Raw genomic sequence first — 17,518 nt, 5'->3', positions numbered from 1 at the left:
GGTATTTTAAACATCATGTGGATTAACATCGCCACCGATATCCCTAGAAAAGTCTTTAAGAATTAGGAAGCTGTTGATCTTGTAGGGGCCAATACACATTTTCCAAAACTCTCATTTTTACCTGAAAGTTCACATTTTTCATTGCAGCAAACTGTCAGGGTGTTTTCCTTCAAGTTACAGTGGGCTCACTCTGTTCCTTTCATGAAGATGCCTTCCAGTCATGTAAGTCTGAATAAGAACGGATTGTCTGTTGCTTGTTCTTTCAGGAAAAAGTGTTTTTCTAGGGAAAAGAAAAGGCTTGTTCAGCGCACAACTCAGACAACTGCACATGTGCTTTTCCTTGAGTCACCACCTACTGCAGTCTCAGGACTGAGTATGTTAATGGACAACACTTGGAGAGATGCTACCTAGAATATAACTCGTTTGGATGCTTATTATAAATATGCCCGACTCCCCCAATTTACAGACAAAGGGTATGCATTGCATACAATGTGCTGCAAGCACATGGGATTTGGCCCATTCCACAAGACTTACAGAGCACCTACTATGTGTTCTAGGCACTTGGGCAACAGGTTGAAGACAGTCTGAGACAGAAGATGTGGTTCATGTCTCCCTCTCGGTGCCCCGGGTCCACGGGACGGGAATTAGCAGAATGACAGAGCAGGTACTTCCTGAGCTCCCCCCGGGAGCCCTGCGGGGCTGAGCAGCATCATTCACTCGTGAAGACGCGCTGCCCGCCCCCCTCCATCTGTCCACTTGCCCCCGTAGCGCACACATCCGGAGCACATGCCACGGGCAGGGGCTGGCTGGGACCGCTGCAGCCACCAGCCACCCCGGTCTCCACCCGGGGGCCTCTGTTGCTCTCGGGGTTGCACAAGGTGTGGCCAAACACACATGAGGAAATTAGGGGGTGTCGTGAGGGCTGTGGAGGGGAGATTTCTAAGGGCGGATGCGGCGCTCTTGCTGGGAAGTACGGGTGAGGAGACAGGGCCAGGTGAAGAACGTTCTGGGCCGAGGCGGGGAGTAGCCTGGCCTGGCTGAGGAGCGAGGGTGCAGGAGGTTGGGCGGGCAGCAGGGTAGAGCCCACTCAGGCCTCGTGGCCAGGCAGGCATGTCTCCCTTCTCATGAAGGACGGAGAGCCACCTGGTTCTGCAGAGAAACCTGGTCGGACCACGGAGGCCCTCGCCGCTGTACTCGGTGGAGGACAGGCCGCAGCAGGGAGCAGCGGAGCGGGAGACAGAAAACGTGGAGGATGGTTCGGGGCCAAGAGGGCAGGATGGGCCAGCATGGTGGCGGCCGCAGGAGAGACCCCACGGGCCCCCCAGAGAGCTACACTCTTCCACTAGATCTCCCACGGTCCGAGGGAGGCTTGATGGGGCCATTTTGTGCCCCACGGGTTGTGTCCATGAGCATCTGCGTTCTTGTGGGGAGAGGGTCCCAGAAGGAGGCCGCACCGCCATGCTGATTCAGACGCCCATGGCCTGAATGAGGTTCTAGAACTGTCGAACCCCCGGCTGAGGTCGGGCGGCATCCTGGGCCATCTCAGGCTGCTCCGCGGTTCCTTACATTGATGCCGATGGAAAGATCGGGCCTCCGTCCATTGTTCTTATTTTCCAGCCAAGCGCTCGCCCCCTGGGGTCCCGTCTGTGCCTGTGGTCTTGAGTCCGGGGCGGTGGACCTGGCATGGGGGCTGTTTTTCTCATCTCCTCTGCGGATGCTGGTCAGCCCCAATCCCGCGCCGTGTCCTCGCTACAGCCGTGTGGAAGACACGGTCCAGAAATCCTACCGTCGCCGGGTGCAGAAAGGAAGACTGTCTTTCTCCGAGCACGTCCGAACCGCTCGGACAGCCCGGCCCTGCGGGCATGATGTCCGGGGAGGGTCAGCTCCTCACCTGACGTCCTGAAGAGCGTGTTTATAAGTGTGTTTTTCCTAACTCATCTGCGCACCCCCCCACCCCCCGCCGCGTTACTGGCACCGTGAGCTAATCCAGAGTCTCAGACTTCAGGCCGTCAGCACCCTTGAATCTACTGTGAATTTATTTAATCAACGTTTCTTTGCTATCAGGGTTTCCGTAGATTAAAAAAAAAAAGAAAGCCAGAGAGCGGATTCGTGATCATGAATATTTCCCCCGGACCTGCTTTCTATCAAATCATCTGTGTCTCCTAATCTACAAAAGCATGCATGTTAATGCTTTTCTTTTTTTAGACGGTGTTTGTGAACTTTCAATGGGACAAAAAAAAAAAAAAAAGAACTTGGAAAAATGAACAGCCATTTCAGGAATTTCCAGAGTAAATGAGGCTTTGCGCGGGGCCTATGATCACTGTGCGTAATCCATTAAAACAAATCCCTCTGCAAAACTGGGGAACCAGCATCCTCAGCCTGTCTCCGTGCCATGGGGTAGACACTCAGTCCATGCTCCTGCTAACGACGCTCTTTATATAAATTTGAGCGTCAACAGATTCGGACAACTTTATTTGCTGGGAAAGCAGCAGCAAGAATCTTGCCCAAATCGCACAGGCCCTTAAAATGTGGTCTGGAGAATATTACCCTCCTGGAGACGTGTGTGAGCACGTGTGTGAGAGCCTGTGCGCATCGTGTAGAGCTGGTGCGCATTATTACAAAGCTGTGGGCACAAGAGCCCTGTGTGCTCAACAACGGATCTATTTCCAATACGGGGCCCGTCGGGAAAACCGGAGCAGCCCCCCGTGCTGAGAGCTCGGCAAGCCCCTTTCGATGCCGCATGTGCCATCACCTCCACGCACCTGCCAGGTCTGCAGCCGATGCGGGGAGAGGAAGGGCTTGGCCCTCTCCACGTGTCACACATCCCGTAAGGAGCAGACTGAGGGCTTAAATTCAGGCTCTGAGTCCAAAGCATGTGCTCTTAATCATGGCAATTCATTCACGGATCCAGAAGATTCTCCGGACTATATCCCCTTTCTACCCCCTTGAACGGAAGCATCTCGGGTGACCGAAGGAGGGGGTGCTCCGGCCGCACGCACCCTGGGCCGGGTGTTGGCCGTGCGCACACTCACCTCCGGGGGCCCGTCCTCCGGTTTCCTTTCGTCAGTGACACCCCGCGTCTGACACATCCTGCCGTTTCCTATTCTCTTTCTGCTTCTTGGTTTGGGTTTTCTTTAAAAATGACTACTAGGAGGTGTTCTGGGTGGTCAGTGGGGCTCAGCAGGGAGGGACCCGCGCGCAGTCTGTACCACAGGTCCCATCTGCCACCAGGCAGGCGGCCGAATCCTCGACTGGTGTGGAGATGCCGTCCAGGCCTACAGGTTAAAATAAACTATCATGAACCCTGTAAAAAGTAGGAACAACAACCAAATTTCACCCCAAAGCACATGTCTGCACCTCCAGCTAATCCGTCAGGAACTCACGGCGGGGTGCGGGGGCGACCTGAGGCGGAGCGGAGGACCCCAGAGAAGTCCTCCCAGAGAAGTCCTCCCGGGGGGGGGGGCTCTGCCGCCTGGGATCTGGTGTTTCCTTTGTTGACTTAGCTGTTTCCTCTGGAACTTGAGGGTGGTCGCCCTGGGGGCAGCCCCTCACGTGCTCGTTGCGGAGCCCAACCTCAGATACTCCAGCGTCTTCTCTGAGGGGGTGTCCACGGGAGGCTCGTGGACAAGCTGTTTGTAAGGCTGCCATGTCGGCTCACTATGTCCCCCCTGTGGGCTGGATTCCCGCAGGAACCTTTGCCTCTCTCTGACGCTCTCCTTCCTTATGGACTGGAGGGAAAAGTGCAGGTCACGAATGGTCTGAACCGTCTCCGGAAGGATCACACTCGCTGGCGGGTGATCCTTTCACGTTTCCACCACATGGGACGCCATGTGGTCCCCCCTCCGGCCATGGCCTTTTTGGGGGAGATCAGGAGGGGGGCTCAGAGACCACGCACATTTCAACATGGCGAATTCGACTCTGGCAAGGGAAGGGCCAAACCTCCTGACCTCCCACGGCCGCCTCTTTATTCTTTGGAATGACGCTGGAGTCTGCCTGGCCGTGTTTCTGCTCTCTGGTGCTGTGGGCTGGTTGGCGCTAGCCCTGGTCAGAAAGAACAGAAAAATCCTCGGGGAAAGTACAGGATGTGACAAAAAATATGAGCTGGTGAATCAGGGGTGGGCTGGTCTCCGCTGTGTCAAAGTGAAAGAGTTCTAGAAGGTTGTGGGCAGGAAATGGCATGGCTGAGTCACTGGAGAGGCCCTCACTCGGTGAGTCAGGGGCCACGGACAGATACACCTTGGGGTATGGACATACACAACACCCTGGAGACCATTATAGCCGGGCTAAGAGAAAAGAGGACTGGCAAGCCTGTGGACTTTCCTCCTGTGGGAACCGTCCCAAACTTCAGGCTTTTCAGGGAAAACAGGATCTTGAGGTGCAGTCTGGGGTGGGCTCCCTGGGAGCAGACCCTGGGGCGTGAGGCTGTGTGGGAAGGAGTGTAATGGGGAAGTTCTCAGGGAGGACGGGGGGAGGAAGGCGGGGGCACGAGACAGGAGGGGAGCCCGGCGAGGGGGAGGCCCACGCAAGCCTCCGCCGCCAGCCGCGTGTGCACACCGGGGGCAGGAGGTCGGAGGGCACTGGGGTGTGCGGGGGCCGGCTCGCCGGGGACAGTCACTGCAGGCCCTGAGCTCGCCGGCTCTGAGTGGAGTGACGGCTATGCGCTGAGCTTGACCTCAAACGTGGGAGTCTTTACACCATGGAAATGGGCAATTGGTACAATTCAGGGCTTTTTTTTTTTCCCCCAAGCCTGTTGTTGCCATCTCCCAGCCCGGCGGGGCCCGACACGGTCCGCACGGAGCGCACTCCTGGTATTTCCCATGCGTCATGCGCTGCTCTGGGCATGTTTACACCGTAGCTCCTTTGACCCCCACGGTGACCGCTGGGGAGGGGACTGTTTCCACCCCTGTTCAGAAATGATGCCTTGAGATGCTGGGGCATCTCGGGCGGTAGGTCAGTCAGTCGGGGCAGACCGAGCCTGCGCCCTTGCAAGTGCAGAATTCAACGGCTGCCGGCGTGAGCCACATGTGAGACACCGTCCCTGGAGGTGAGAAGGCGCACTTGACGTGTCATTCATTCTAACGCTACTTACCACCGCAGAGTACTGGAAATCACGAAATGCCCACCCGTAGGAGATCAGGTGGAGTCACTAACCCAGGGGGGCATCCGCACGGTGCCGCGGCCAAGAGGAGAACAGCTGAGGGGGCTCATGCGGGCGGCGGCCGGGGCGAGGGGGGGTCACCCAAGTCTAAGAAAGTACGGTACGCTGTATTCCACAGAGAACATGTACTATGCACACGTATATATATTTTTAAAAGATTTTATTTATTTATTTGTCAGATGGAGAGAGAGCGGGAGACAGAGCACAAGCAGGGGAGTGAGAGGGAGAAGCAGGTCTCCTGCTGAGCAGGGAGCCCGGGGTCAGGGCCGGAGCTGAAGGCAGACGATTGACCCGCTGAGCCCCCCAGGTGCCCCGCATCTGTGTGGTTCTTCTACACATATATGCACACAGGCACATGTATGTCCGTGTACGCACGCACGTGTGCACATTATTATATATGTATTATCCCTCCCCAATATAGGAAGGGAAGACCAGAAATCATTCAGGAGACTGAGTCCCCGCAGGGTGTGGGAATGAGAGAGGGATTAGGGATGGAGTGAACTGTCCAAGTGTACATTTTTTGAATCGTTTTGATTTTTGGAACTAAGTTAATGTTCATGTTTTACTCTTCAAAACTGTAAATCCACAGGACGGGGCAAGCGTCTGCGAGGGAGCACGTCCGCTCGCGTGGGTCCCTCTTCGGCCGGGGCCGTCTTCCCATTCGGCGTACAGAGGTTCCCGGGGCCCGGATCTGTGTGGAGGAAGCCTCGTCGCATAGCCGGGGACACACTCCCTGGTGGATGACGGCCCCGTGATGGACGTGGCGATGGACGGACGCCACGGGAGAGGTTGGCCATGAGCTCCTGGGATTGCCCTGTGCCAAGGGAAAGTTCCCACCGCTTAGATTCGGGGTGCTTGGTAACTCCAGGAAACCACCCCAAACCAAGGGCATCGAGAGAAGGTTTTCCAGGTTGTAGAAGACAGCTCCGAGGGGAAGGGGACCCCCGGCAGCTGTGATCCTCTCGCGAAGAGCCTGGTTGTGACCTCCCCCCCCCCCCCAAACAGGGGCAGGAGGCTATGATGATGGGCTCTAGGTAGAGACGTGGGATTCAACTTTTCCCAGTCTGGGATTACTGTCCCCATCTTGTGCCAGACCTTCTCTCGTGGGGCCGAGGACGCTGTGGACGGGGCCAACAAGCCAGCAGATAAGAGAATGTGAAACCAGACTGAGCTGTTCTCCCGCTCTCAGCCGCCCCGCCGGGCTGTGGATTTCATGAGAACAGGCTCTCTCTGGAGGTTTGTGCTAATTCCTTTTCCCCGCTGGGCTGGGAATGCCATCAAACAGCCGCACTGGCGTGGTCCAGGGCGTGTGCCTCTATCCCGACAGCCACCGGAAAGCAGGCACGTCCGTGGACACAGGGTGGGGGGCACATCTTGTGGAGTCCCAGCTCCGTTGGTAAAGAGGGCGGCACGGCTCGGTTTTCTGGCTCATTCCTGGGACTGGTTCTGATCTCACATTCCTGGGTCACGTGGGTCACCTCATCGAACGTAGAGGAAGGGGGCCGTGTAGGGCAGACAAGAGCCCTGCATTCCTATCCTGCTGTCCATGTCCAAGCTGTGTGACCGTGGACAGATCACTTTCCTTCTCTGAACCCTGGACGATGAAATGAAAACACTGACTCCGGCGTGGCCAGCCGTGAAGTACGCAGCCCTGTTGTGCCGAGGAGGCCCCAGAGCCCAAGGCCCCACCCACGGTCACACAGTTAGTGGAGCCAGGCGGGTCCGCACCCCGATGCCCACTGGCCTCTCTTACCCAGCGGGGCGGCTGGAGCTCTCCCCTCCCCCTCTTCCATTGTTTGGAGTCTGTAAACCCGCTAATCCCCGACCGCGTGTCGTTCCCAGACAGTTAACGGGTCTTGCTTCAGAGCTCAAGCCGGAGGGTTGGCTCCCCCCTCCGTTCACGTAATGTCCAAATTTCTGATTTACTAGGAGAAGCCCAGCACACCCCTCCACGGCCCGGATAACCAGAGCCGGCGTATAAGCCTCCGGAGGCAAAAGGTCTCAGAATGCACTTTTAGGTGGAAGGAGAAGGGACCCCTGTCTCCTGGGGAGGCCTCGGGGAGCTGGTCCCTGCTAGGAGTCTAGCACTTGGGCTGCCACTAAGCTTTGTTGGATACACCTGGAATTCCAAACCCAGGACAGAGCCAAGGACAGGCACCCAACAGCCGGCCCAAGGTGCTGGCGGGGAACAACGGGGCCTCTTCAAGTCAAGCAAACAGCTTATCTTTGAGTCTTAACCTTCAGCGGGGACTGGACGTCTGGGAGAGAGGTCAGGTGACCCCACCAGAAGTCTGATTTGTTGTTACCATGGCAGACAATGGACGCTCCAACCCCGGGGTCCTGTCTGGGCTCTGCAGGGCGTCCGCCTCAATCCCACGGCTGTCGTGCATGAGGAGGAGGCCGCGCCCACGGGCAACGGCACCCGACGCCGTCAGGCTCGGCCCCCGGGATGACTTGGGCCTCTCTGTCGCTCTCGGAGTCTCCGCATCCTCATCTGGGAAACGGGCGAGCCCAGGCCCCGGCACTCCACGATCACAACCAGAACTTTCTGAAAGAAAAGCTTCCATCAGGGGCACCCGGCGCGACTAGGGACCACCTCCGGCAAATCAGGGCTGTTTGGGGACGGAGCACCCAGGCAACACCCCAGGAACGTCGCCTCCGGCTCGACCCTCCTGCGCCCACTTACGGTCCTTCTGGACACCTCACAGCGACCCGGCAGCTTTGCTGTGACGAGGGGGACACAGAGGGAAGACAGCTGCTATTTCTGGAAGCAAAGCTCCGTCAACCCTGGAATGTAGAAATCTCCCATCTCATTTCTGCGTCGCAGACGCGGTGCTGGACGCTCCGTCTTGGGGGCAGTGGAGGGACGCTGGCTGGTTCACAGGCGTCCTTGGGCCGGTGCGCCCGCCGGGGCCAGTGCGGCCCCATCCTCCTCCTCAGGCTCACGCATGAGGCTCTCTCCACCATCTTTGAAACCACCCGTCCTTTTCAGGAAAAAGAAAAAAAAAAAAAAAAAGGAAGAAAGAAAAACGAAAAACGCGGTAGTCTGACATTCCAAGAAACCCCAGAAGGAGGAATGCAGGAAATCAAACGAGCTGGTCCCCGCCCAGGGGCCACTCCAGGGAGACGGAGGGTTGCAGCGCTAGCGGCCGGCCCTCCGATGCTGACATTTTCCTGCATGGACTTAGGTCCGGTTTGTGTTGCTTTCTGTCTCCACAACAATGACCGAGATTTATTTTTTATTGCTCTGCTTAACTCTGCCAGGACCACACTTCCTTTTTCTTCTTAAAGGAACAGCCGGAGGAGCAGAGGGGCCGAGGAAGCGAGCACTTTCGATCGCAAACATGAAAAGACACAAGGCCGCTCATCGCCTCCGGCGTCTGCTCTCCGCGGCCGACGCACGGGCTCACCGGGAGACGCGGCCGCAGCGCCCAGGCGGGGCAGCCGTGTTACACTTGTCCTTCCCCAGGGGTTCTGCAGGGCGCTGCTGGGGGCCTGGAAGCTCTGTGCTCTTAGCAGCAGGCGCCCGGATTGCTGGGGTGGTGACGGGCATGGAGTCAGGGTGCCTCTCTCTCAGAGTCGATGTGGTTTTCCTAGATGACTGTCCAGAACGGACGGGCCCTTTTGGGGAATCCAGGTGGTCCGGGATGGGCTTGCCCGGGTCCTTCCTGGGAGGCCGAGGGCCCTGGGGTCACCACCCGGAGATGCAGGGTCTTTAACCAGTGAGGCGACAGCCGTGTCATGACCAGGATGTCGTTCCTGGTCCTCCAGGTCCAGGCCGTGTGGCCCCAGAGGGTTCCTCATCATCTCTGGGGCCCAGTCACATTCTTGGAAAGCATCAGCCTCCCTGGGCTGTCGTGAGGGTCCCCCGAGACCAGGGACAGGGAGGGGCGTGCGCGCCTGGCAGCCCTCCCCACGGCTGGCTGGAAAACGGCCCCAACTTGATGAGAGATTCCCCGGGTGGGGCCACTGAGGTCACAGGGTCCTTACCAGCAGACATAGGGCCTCAGAGAGAAGTGACGCGGGGCCACTGGCCGCCCCCACAGGCTGCTGGACACAGGGCCAAGGAACACATACTCCCCGGGACTCTAGAAGGACGCGCTCTGCCGACACCTTGACTTGAGTGGTCGGACTTCCTGCCCCAGACGGAGAGAGTAAGTGCGCGTTGTTCGAAGGCTCGAGGTCGTGGCCGCTTGGTGGAGCAGCCACGGGAGGTGGGTACAGTGTCCGGAGCCGCCATCCCCACCAGCAGGGGCAGCGAGCAGAGAACGCCACGCCGCGCCCCTCCCCACACTGTCCCCCCAAGGTCCCTGTTGGCCTCGCCCCTCCCCACACTGCCCCCCCAAGGTCCCTGTTGGCCTCCAGCGCCCTGAGGCCGCCATTCGCTCATTCCTTCTCCGCGCTGACCCCGCAGGCTCCCCCGCCTCAGGTCTGCGCCCAACCCAGCAGCTGAAGTCGCCCTTGAAAAGCAGGTCGGGTCACAGCCCCTATGCCTGAACCCACGCCGTCCTCTGACCCCGCTCCGGCCCCAGAACCCGGCACCCCTGTCACTTGCTGCTCACCTCCCCCGCCAGTTTCTGGTACTTAGTAAGTGCTCAGAAAACTCTCTAGCGCCCAAGGACAGGGAGTGTCGTCTATGCTGTTCGAGGCCGCAGTCCCAGCCCTCACAGCAGCACCCGGCTTGCCGGAGGGTCCGCAGATACCCGGCCGGCGGGCGACCCGTGGCCCTCGGCTCTGCCTCCCAGGAGCCTGCAAGGGTCAATGATGGGCTTCCGAAGCAGAGGGGGCCGCGGGCTGCTCTGGGGTCTCCCCACAGCCTCACGAATACACGTCTGTGCGAATCAGAACGTGTTTGATGTGGCGGGGGGGTCAAGAGGCCATCAACCAGCCGCCCCTCGCTTTCCCCAGACCAGACCGCTAAAATGTCGCCTGCCCAGGTGGGGCCCTGGGCTGGTTGTCTTGACGGCGTGGACTAGGGCAGGGTCTGCACACCGAGGGCTGAGGGTCACCATCTTCCCCTCAGGGCCTCGGGACCTGCAGCCTCTTGTGCAAGAAGATAACCCCATCGTGTCCTGGTGGTACGTGCCCACAGCCCGACGAGCCCCCAGTTCCAGGCTATGTGTCGGGGGGCTGCGACCTGGGGTTTCCCGTGCGCACCCCACCCTGTTCCTGCCAGAAACCAAGGTCAGGGGAGGAGGCCCCGTCAGGGTGACGCCGGTTGGGGCGTCCCTATGCACCCTCCTGGGCACGCACACCTGGCTAGCACAAGGAGGCCTGGGCCCTAGGCAACCTCGCTGGAGAGGCCGGCCCCAGGGCACGTGTCTTCCCCCCAGGAGCACGTGTACCTGGGACTGTGGGTGGACAGCCCAGCTTCCACCCAGGGCCATCAGCTTCCCCGGCACCAAACAGGCAAGATTTCCTCCAGACAGGACCTTTGACCACTGCGTGAACGGCGCCAGGCCAGGGGGCTTCTGATCCGCGGCTTCGGGCACATTCTGAGATTCGGCGGAGCTGGACGTCAACGTGTGAACTCCGCGTGGGCGACAGAAGTCTACAGCCCTCCCTGCGGGGCCCACGCCTCCATCCCAGCTGTCCTTGGGCTCCTTCCACTCCCCAGAAGGATTTTCTGAATTTTCCAAGACTTTCCTGCGCTCCTCTTTCTTTGCGGGAAGTGTGCCGGCCGCAGAAGCCGGGAGCGGGGGTGCTAGCTACGCCGCTGTGTCCCCGCGCCCCCCAGACCGAGCCTGGTGGGTGGTGGAGGCTCGGGGTTCGCTGAGGGACGGAACGCGGGGCCTGCCTCCCGCACCCCCGTCCGACTTCGTGGCCGTCCCTGGCCGGGATGTGGCGGTGGCTGTGGCGGGCGAGGCCAGGCCCGGGGCGAGCACTCAGTTCGTGCTTGGGAGTTAGAGTCACTCTCTGGTCCAGCGGCGAAGTTTCCTGTGAGTCAGTCAGTCGCTGCCGCTAACGAAGGAGGCGCGATCCCGGGGGAGCAGACGTCTCATCCGTGCGGATTATCCTTGAGTTTTTAAAAAGTGTCTCTTTTAAAGGAAGACGTCCCCAGGGACTCCCGGCTCTCCACGAAGGCCGACTTCCCACTCTCTCAAGTAGCTCATTTTGGCCCTGAGACAAGAGTCAGTTGGTAGTTTTCAATAAATAACGTTTTGTGTTGCAGGAGTCAGCGTTGGAAATCTTCACAGAAGCGGAAGGAATTAGGGGAAATCATCCGTCAGCCCCGGACACGCAGGCTGTGGACACGCCGTCGCACTTCCTCCTGCTCCTGCTTTCTGTGTGCATCTGTACATGGTGACAAACAAATTTCAGTGCAACTGGGCTGCTGCTTCAATGAGACAGAAATCCATCTTGAAAGCATCCTACAGTTTCCACACGCGGGGAGGCCCCCAGGCACGTCCACCCGCCAGCGAGGGGCGGGGAGCAGCCGCGGGGCCTGGTCTGGGGCGGCAGGGGCTCTGGCCTAGCTGGTGCCGGGAGCCCGCGACCCGGATGCCCACACGGGGGACACGGCTGGGACGGGCGTGCACCTGCCGAGAAGCCCGTCTCCCGGCCTGGCCCTGTCCCCTGGGGCATGGTGGGAAAGCAGGGGCCTGCACCCGACCCCCAGCCCCAGGAGTGGCTCCAGGCCGGCGGGGATCGGGACGAGGCCGCGGGTGTTTTGGGGGAAATGATGCACCCCGACGGCTGGAGGCGCGGGGCCGATTCAGGCCTTGTGGTAGCCGCTGATGTCATTTCAGAGAAGGAGCTAAGAAAGCTGTTTTGTTTTTCAGACTGTGTCTCTGAAATTGTCTTCTTCTTTTTTTTAAATCTGATTTTATCCCAGAGTGGATGTTCCAAACCCCAAACCTCTAATCCAGGCTTGCTTGAAGGCCCCTGCCCTGGCCGGCGCTGGCGCCGGGTGCAGGGTGCCGGCGGGGAGGCCAGAGGTCACCCGGTTCAGCCCGCCACAGAGCTGGGGCCGGCAGGGGGAGCCCCCCAGGGAGACCCTCCCCTGCTGCCGGGCTGTTGGGGGGCCTGGGGTGGGGACGGCTGGGGAGGCCAGAGAGAAGGGCCAGCCAGGAGGCATTTGTGGAGGGGCACGTGTCTTCCAGAAGGCAGCTGTCGGTATCCAAGAATGCCACAGAGCGCCTTCCAGAATTCTCTCTTCCGGGTGTGTGGGGGAGGCTCACCGTTGGCTGACATGCTGGGAACGTAGGGACGGCTACGTCTGGGCTGGCACTCCCTGCCCCGCACGAGCTGGGGAGCGGGAGGGGAGAGGCGCAGGGAAAGCCCCGCCTGCAGGCCGTGGGGGCCGGAGGGGTAACCGGAGGCCTCCTTCCAGCCAGAGAGCCCCCAGGGACCCTCTTCCTGTCCTCCCGTCGGCCCTGCGGAAAGGGACTGAGACTCCCCTTCCAGCACGTTTCTGATGCCTTCAAGTCCCGGAATGGGGGCGCGGCTGTCTGGTGGACGGGGGGAGTGTGGTTGGCCACTAATTGCTAGGTCAAAAGAATGCCGGGTTGCCAGTGAGCGAGGCCCTACTGTGTGGCCAAGTTCAGCGTGGGAGGCTTTCTCCGGGCCACCTCGGTAAGTCCTCCCGGCAGTGCTGTGGGGTGACTCATTCTCTGGATGGAAAGACGGACGCTTTCGGAGGTGAGGCCAGCTGGCTGGCAGTGGCGGGGCCGCAGCGCAAGCCCGGGGTAGGACACCGCTCGTCGTGCGCCGCAGGGCCTGTAGCGTGTTCCCCAAAGAGAGGTGCACCGTGAATGAGACCTTATTTGGAAAATGCGCCTGTGCAGATCAATGATGGACCCTAAGACGAGGTTACTCTGGATGTCGGGGGGGCCCTCCTAGGACACAGAAGAGGAGCGACACGGACCCGGGACAAGGCCGTATGAAGGTGGAGACAGGAGTGATGTGCGAGCACCAGCTGCCGCCAGAAGCCGGGAGAGGGGCACCCAGCAGACTCGCCCCCGCGCCTCCGGAGGGGCCCAGCCCTGCTGACACCTTGACGTTGGACTTCTGGCCTCCAGAGCTGGGAGGCAGCAAAGTTCTGCTGCTTTTCGCCACCAAGTTTGTGGTGATTTTCTTTACAGCAGCCGTGGGAGCCCAGGCAGCGGCCTGGAGGGCTCCGTCCTCTCCACATTCCCTCTTCGTGGGTCTAGACCAGCGCGGGGGGTGCTGGCGCCGGCTGGCCCCTGACAGCACCCCAGAGCCCCCCACGCGCAGACCGTCCCTCCGGTCCTTAGCATCTGGGATCCTGTCCGTGTGTGTCACCCCCTTTTTCCGCCCACAGACACCCCACGAGCCATGGTTCAGCCCAGGGCAGAGAAGACACCAACCGTGTCCTTGGGGTGCGCGGCCCTGACCCAGGCCCTAGGCTGTGGCAGTGAAGAAACGCAGAGGCGGCCGAGGGAGAGACTCCTGAGGAGCAACAGGTGAACAAAACGGAGGGAAGGTTGGGGTGGCAGTTGGGGAGGAAGGTGTGGGAGCCGCAGACAGGGACGGCAGGGGAGCCTCCCAGCGGGTTCCCTCGACTCCCCCAGAAACGCTCGCAAGTCGACCTCGCGGTTGTCGCTTTTCGGGATGGAGACCCGGAGGCCCCTGGGAATTGGTGGCTCGTACGAGTCCGGGGGCTGGGTGCCGCTTTCCTCCAGCTCCTCCGCACACGGTAGCACAAGGCCAGGACATTCCATATTGTCCCCAGACCTCGGCAGGGGGCGGCCCTCGGCGAGCGCCCCCACAGGGACAGTGAGTTGGGGAGGGTCTGCACCAGGGAAGAGTCCCAGGAGAGGGGGCACCAGGCACCCAGGGCCAGAGCAGCTGGGTCTCTCCATCTCTCTGGTCTCTGTCTCTGTCTCCCTCTCCCTGGACCCCATGCCCAGTCTCTCTGGGATGTGTGACCGGATTCTGGGGATCACCCGTGCCAAGCAAAGGCTTCCAGAGCGAGTACTCCCCCCACAGCCGCCTGGCCTTCTAGAAAGTTTCCCCTCCCAGCCCCGCCCCCGGGGATCACTCAGAGGCTGCTGGAGCTGCTCCAGGCTCCATCCGGATGCAGCACCAAGGCCTGGAGGGGCTGGGGTGAGCCTCTCCCACAGGCCGACTTTGGGGCAGAGCTGGCTCGCCCCATTCTCCCACGACACACCCAGCCAGGCCCTCTCTCCTGCTCACCTCCTCCCTCCCGGCTCCTAGCCAGCGGCCCCAGGACGCAGTGTGGGCAGTGCCAGCAGGGAGCGGGCACCCTGGTTGGGCTGCAGAGGCCCGCGCTCTGCCCCCACGCCCGCTGGTCCTCACGCATCTGCCCTCCCGTGTGAACACGGCTACATCCCAGGGAGGGACGGGGTCCTCGGCCTTCCCGAGACACGGCCACAGAGTTGTCCAACTTCCTAAAGCAACACTCGCTGTAACTGAAGTGTATTTCAGGTGTTGGAAACACAAACCTCGGTGCTTGACCAGGTGTGACCGTGGACACGTCCGTAATGGGACAAAATGCACAGTCTGTGGGTTTCTACCACAGGTTTATATTTTTAACATTTACAAGCCATAAACATTGGTTCCAACATCAACATAAGAAAAGGAAGACCATAAATCCTTCCTTTCCAGTAGTAAAGGGAGCAGACCAGAACGTTCACTGTCATCTTCTACCGCAGACTGCTAATGGAACGCTTGTCCCCGGCCAGATTCCCGGCTGAACATTGATCATCTCACGGGTCCCTGAACAGTGCTATTACTGCCGTTCCCATTTTAGACGGAGGGAAACGGAGGGTTCAGGACAGTGGGTCACTTGCTCGAGGTCCCAGGTCAGCAGAAGGCATAGCATGTGATCCCACACCTTTCACGAAAGCCCTTCTGGAAGGATACAAAGCAGCCCACCATCAGCTTTTACAGAACATCTGCATGGGATGCCCCCGCCCCCCTTTGAACATATGAACTGCCAGGTGAAATGTGGTGGTAGCGGGCTGTGGGCTCTGGGGAAATCAGCTGCCGGCAGACGGGTTTGTCCTAGAGCTCAGCCATCGGCCAAGGACGAGCAAGATGGTTCTCAGGGAATCTCGTGGCCCCCCGGGCAAGTTGGAACAGGACGTGCCCTTTCCTGGAGAAAGATTCTCCACAGAAACTGGGGAACCTGACGCTGGTTCTTTGAGAAGATCTCTATGCTCGAGGAACATCTAGCTGGGTTGATCCAGAGAGAGGAGGAATGACACCGGTTGCCAAGATCAGGGGAAGGCCACGGATCTCAGGGACAGCTTGCAGGAACGCAGTGGGCACGTGGCTTGCAAGATACAAACCACCATGGCTAACGCACGAAGGGACAGCTGACCTGAAGAGCTTTATCCATTGAAGGAAACTGCATTTGTGGTTAGAAACCTTCCCACAGAGAAAACCCTAGACCCGTGTGGCTTCCCTGGTGAACTCTACCAAACATTTAAAGGAACATGCTTTTTCCATTTTTGCACAGACTCATCCAGAAAACTGACACGGGAGGAACCTTTCCAACTTGTTTCATAACCCGCCATCACCCTGATACCAAATCGAGAGAAAGGAATTATCTGAATGGAGAGTTAGACTAATTTTCCTCAAGAACACAGAAGAAAAAAATTCTAAACAAAATTTAGGAAATCAGATCCAACAATATATATACAAATGACAGTACATCACGGCCGAGCTAGGTCTGTGCCAGGAGGGCTGGACTGTTTGGTTAGAAAGTCAATGAAACTCATCGTACTAAGAAGCCTAACAAAGTCGCGTGATCATCTCCACAGAGACAGAAATAAACATGGGGCCAAATCTGCCGTCCATTCCTGATTTGAACCACTCTCGGAGAGCGATGCGTGGAAGGAAGCCTCCTCGCCCTAAAAAAATACAAACTGTGACACATGCCAGAGTTAGCTGGAAACGGGTCATAGATCCAACTGTGAAGCCTGAAACCCTAAAAAGATCTCAAATAAGTGGAGAAAACAGATGGATCATTGCCAGGGCATGTGGGCCTCAGTGGGCAGGGGAGTGGGAGGGAGAGGTTGCCAGGGGCCAGGAGGAAGCTTTCTGGGTGGCAGAGACGTTCATTGTCTTGACCGTGGTGATGGCCTCATGGGCCTGTAGGTGTCTATTCTTAGCCAACGGAATGCTTTAAACAGGTGCTCCTTTACTCCAATTATACCTCAGTGAAGCTCCTTTGAAAACGGGTCTGAACAAAGAAACATCACCCTTTGAGAGATTTTTTTTCCCTTTTCTAACAGGAAGGAATATTTGAAGTCAAATCGAATCTAGAGTATAGAGGTGTCCAGCTGTGTTTCTGGGCATCGAGGCTACCGGGGGTCTCGAGGTCACGCTCTCCCACAGCTGGAGTTGCCTGTCTCTGTCCCCTCCCCTCGAATCTGGTGGCCTGTGACATCCGAAGCTAGGTGCTGACAGGCCCCTGCGTCTTCCCCTGCTTCTCTGGAGACTCCTGCGCCGGGGGAAGCCAGCCGGCCAGCCAGCAGGAAGACTGACGCCCGAGACCACCATGCCGGAGAGGCCCCATGCGGGCCCACAAGGGCTGGTCTGGTGCTCAGGCTACTCCCAGCTCATCCCCACAGCCCGGGCTTCAGTCTCTGGGTGCCGCGCATCCACGGGGCCGTGTGTCAGCCCCGGGTCACTTCTGTCCCCTCTTGGCGGGTCCACGACAATCTCGACAGTCTAGACCGCGCTTCCAGTTCAAGCTGTCCGTCTTCCAAAAGCAAACCTACTTACTAGAACAGGGTAATCGGGCCTGTGTTTCTGACGTCCGACGCTAATTCCAGCACCTCTTTTGATCCGGCCGATGAAGCCCGCGGGTGTGCTGTGGGACGGCGACGTGGTCTTGGAAGGCCTCTACCCGAAGCAGTGCGACCTGCAGAAAGTCATAGGAAGAGCACAGAGAGCTCCCCTACGTAACCTCCCTGCTGGCTTCAGCCAGCGCAGCCCCGGCAGCCTCGGCTCTGTGGCTTGTTTCCCTCTTCCCCTTTGATGCCGGGGACCTCGGCAGGCCAGGAAGCCGCAGCTGGGAAGGCGTTCAGAGACCATTAGTACAGGAAGCACCGTGGGACCCAAGGCAACTGCGATCCGGCGCGTCGGAAAACAGTCCATGAAAGCCCTTTTCAGGCCGTTTCTTTCAGGAGGAGTTTGTTTTTGGATTAAAGAAGTTTATTCAGGTATAATTCACAAACACCCGGGCTCTCTGCACCGGCTGGAATGTGGAAACCCCTCGGTCATACTCAATTGCCGTGGAGGGGACTGGCGTGTTCCGACGGGGGAATTCGTGGATGAAAGAGGCATCATTAGGTGTTGCGCCTTCAAAGGAGATGAAAGGCCCCAAACAGCCTCAAAAATGCAGGCAAAAATACAGCCTGAAAT

The 17,518-nt window shown here is 58.9% G+C and overlaps 1 protein-coding gene and 1 long non-coding RNA gene across 5 annotated transcripts in view; one reads left to right on the top strand and one right to left on the bottom strand.

The window, feature by feature from the left end:
- The window catches only part of LOC309853521 (uncharacterized protein), a 450,528-nt gene that overhangs the window by 46,348 nt on the left and 386,662 nt on the right, over positions 1–17,518 (bottom strand). The gene's annotated exons all lie outside the window — the stretch shown is intronic.
- LOC309853535 lies at positions 9,115–11,933 on the top strand. Of its 2 annotated transcripts, XR_014305800.1 has the most exons (4): positions 9,115–9,464; positions 9,506–9,915; positions 10,182–10,236; positions 11,331–11,933. It is a non-coding gene; the product is annotated as an uncharacterized lncRNA (long non-coding RNA). The 2 variants fall into 2 exon arrangements; XR_014305801.1 differs by having other exon boundaries at positions 10,182–11,933.

The sequence above is a fragment of the Mustela nivalis genome, assembly GCF_964662115.1.
Source record: "Mustela nivalis genome assembly, chromosome: 18".
Lineage (NCBI taxonomy): Eukaryota > Metazoa > Chordata > Mammalia > Carnivora > Mustelidae > Mustela > Mustela nivalis.
The sequence above is the reverse complement of the archived record's forward strand: the minus strand, read 5'-3'. Positions and strand labels throughout refer to the sequence as shown.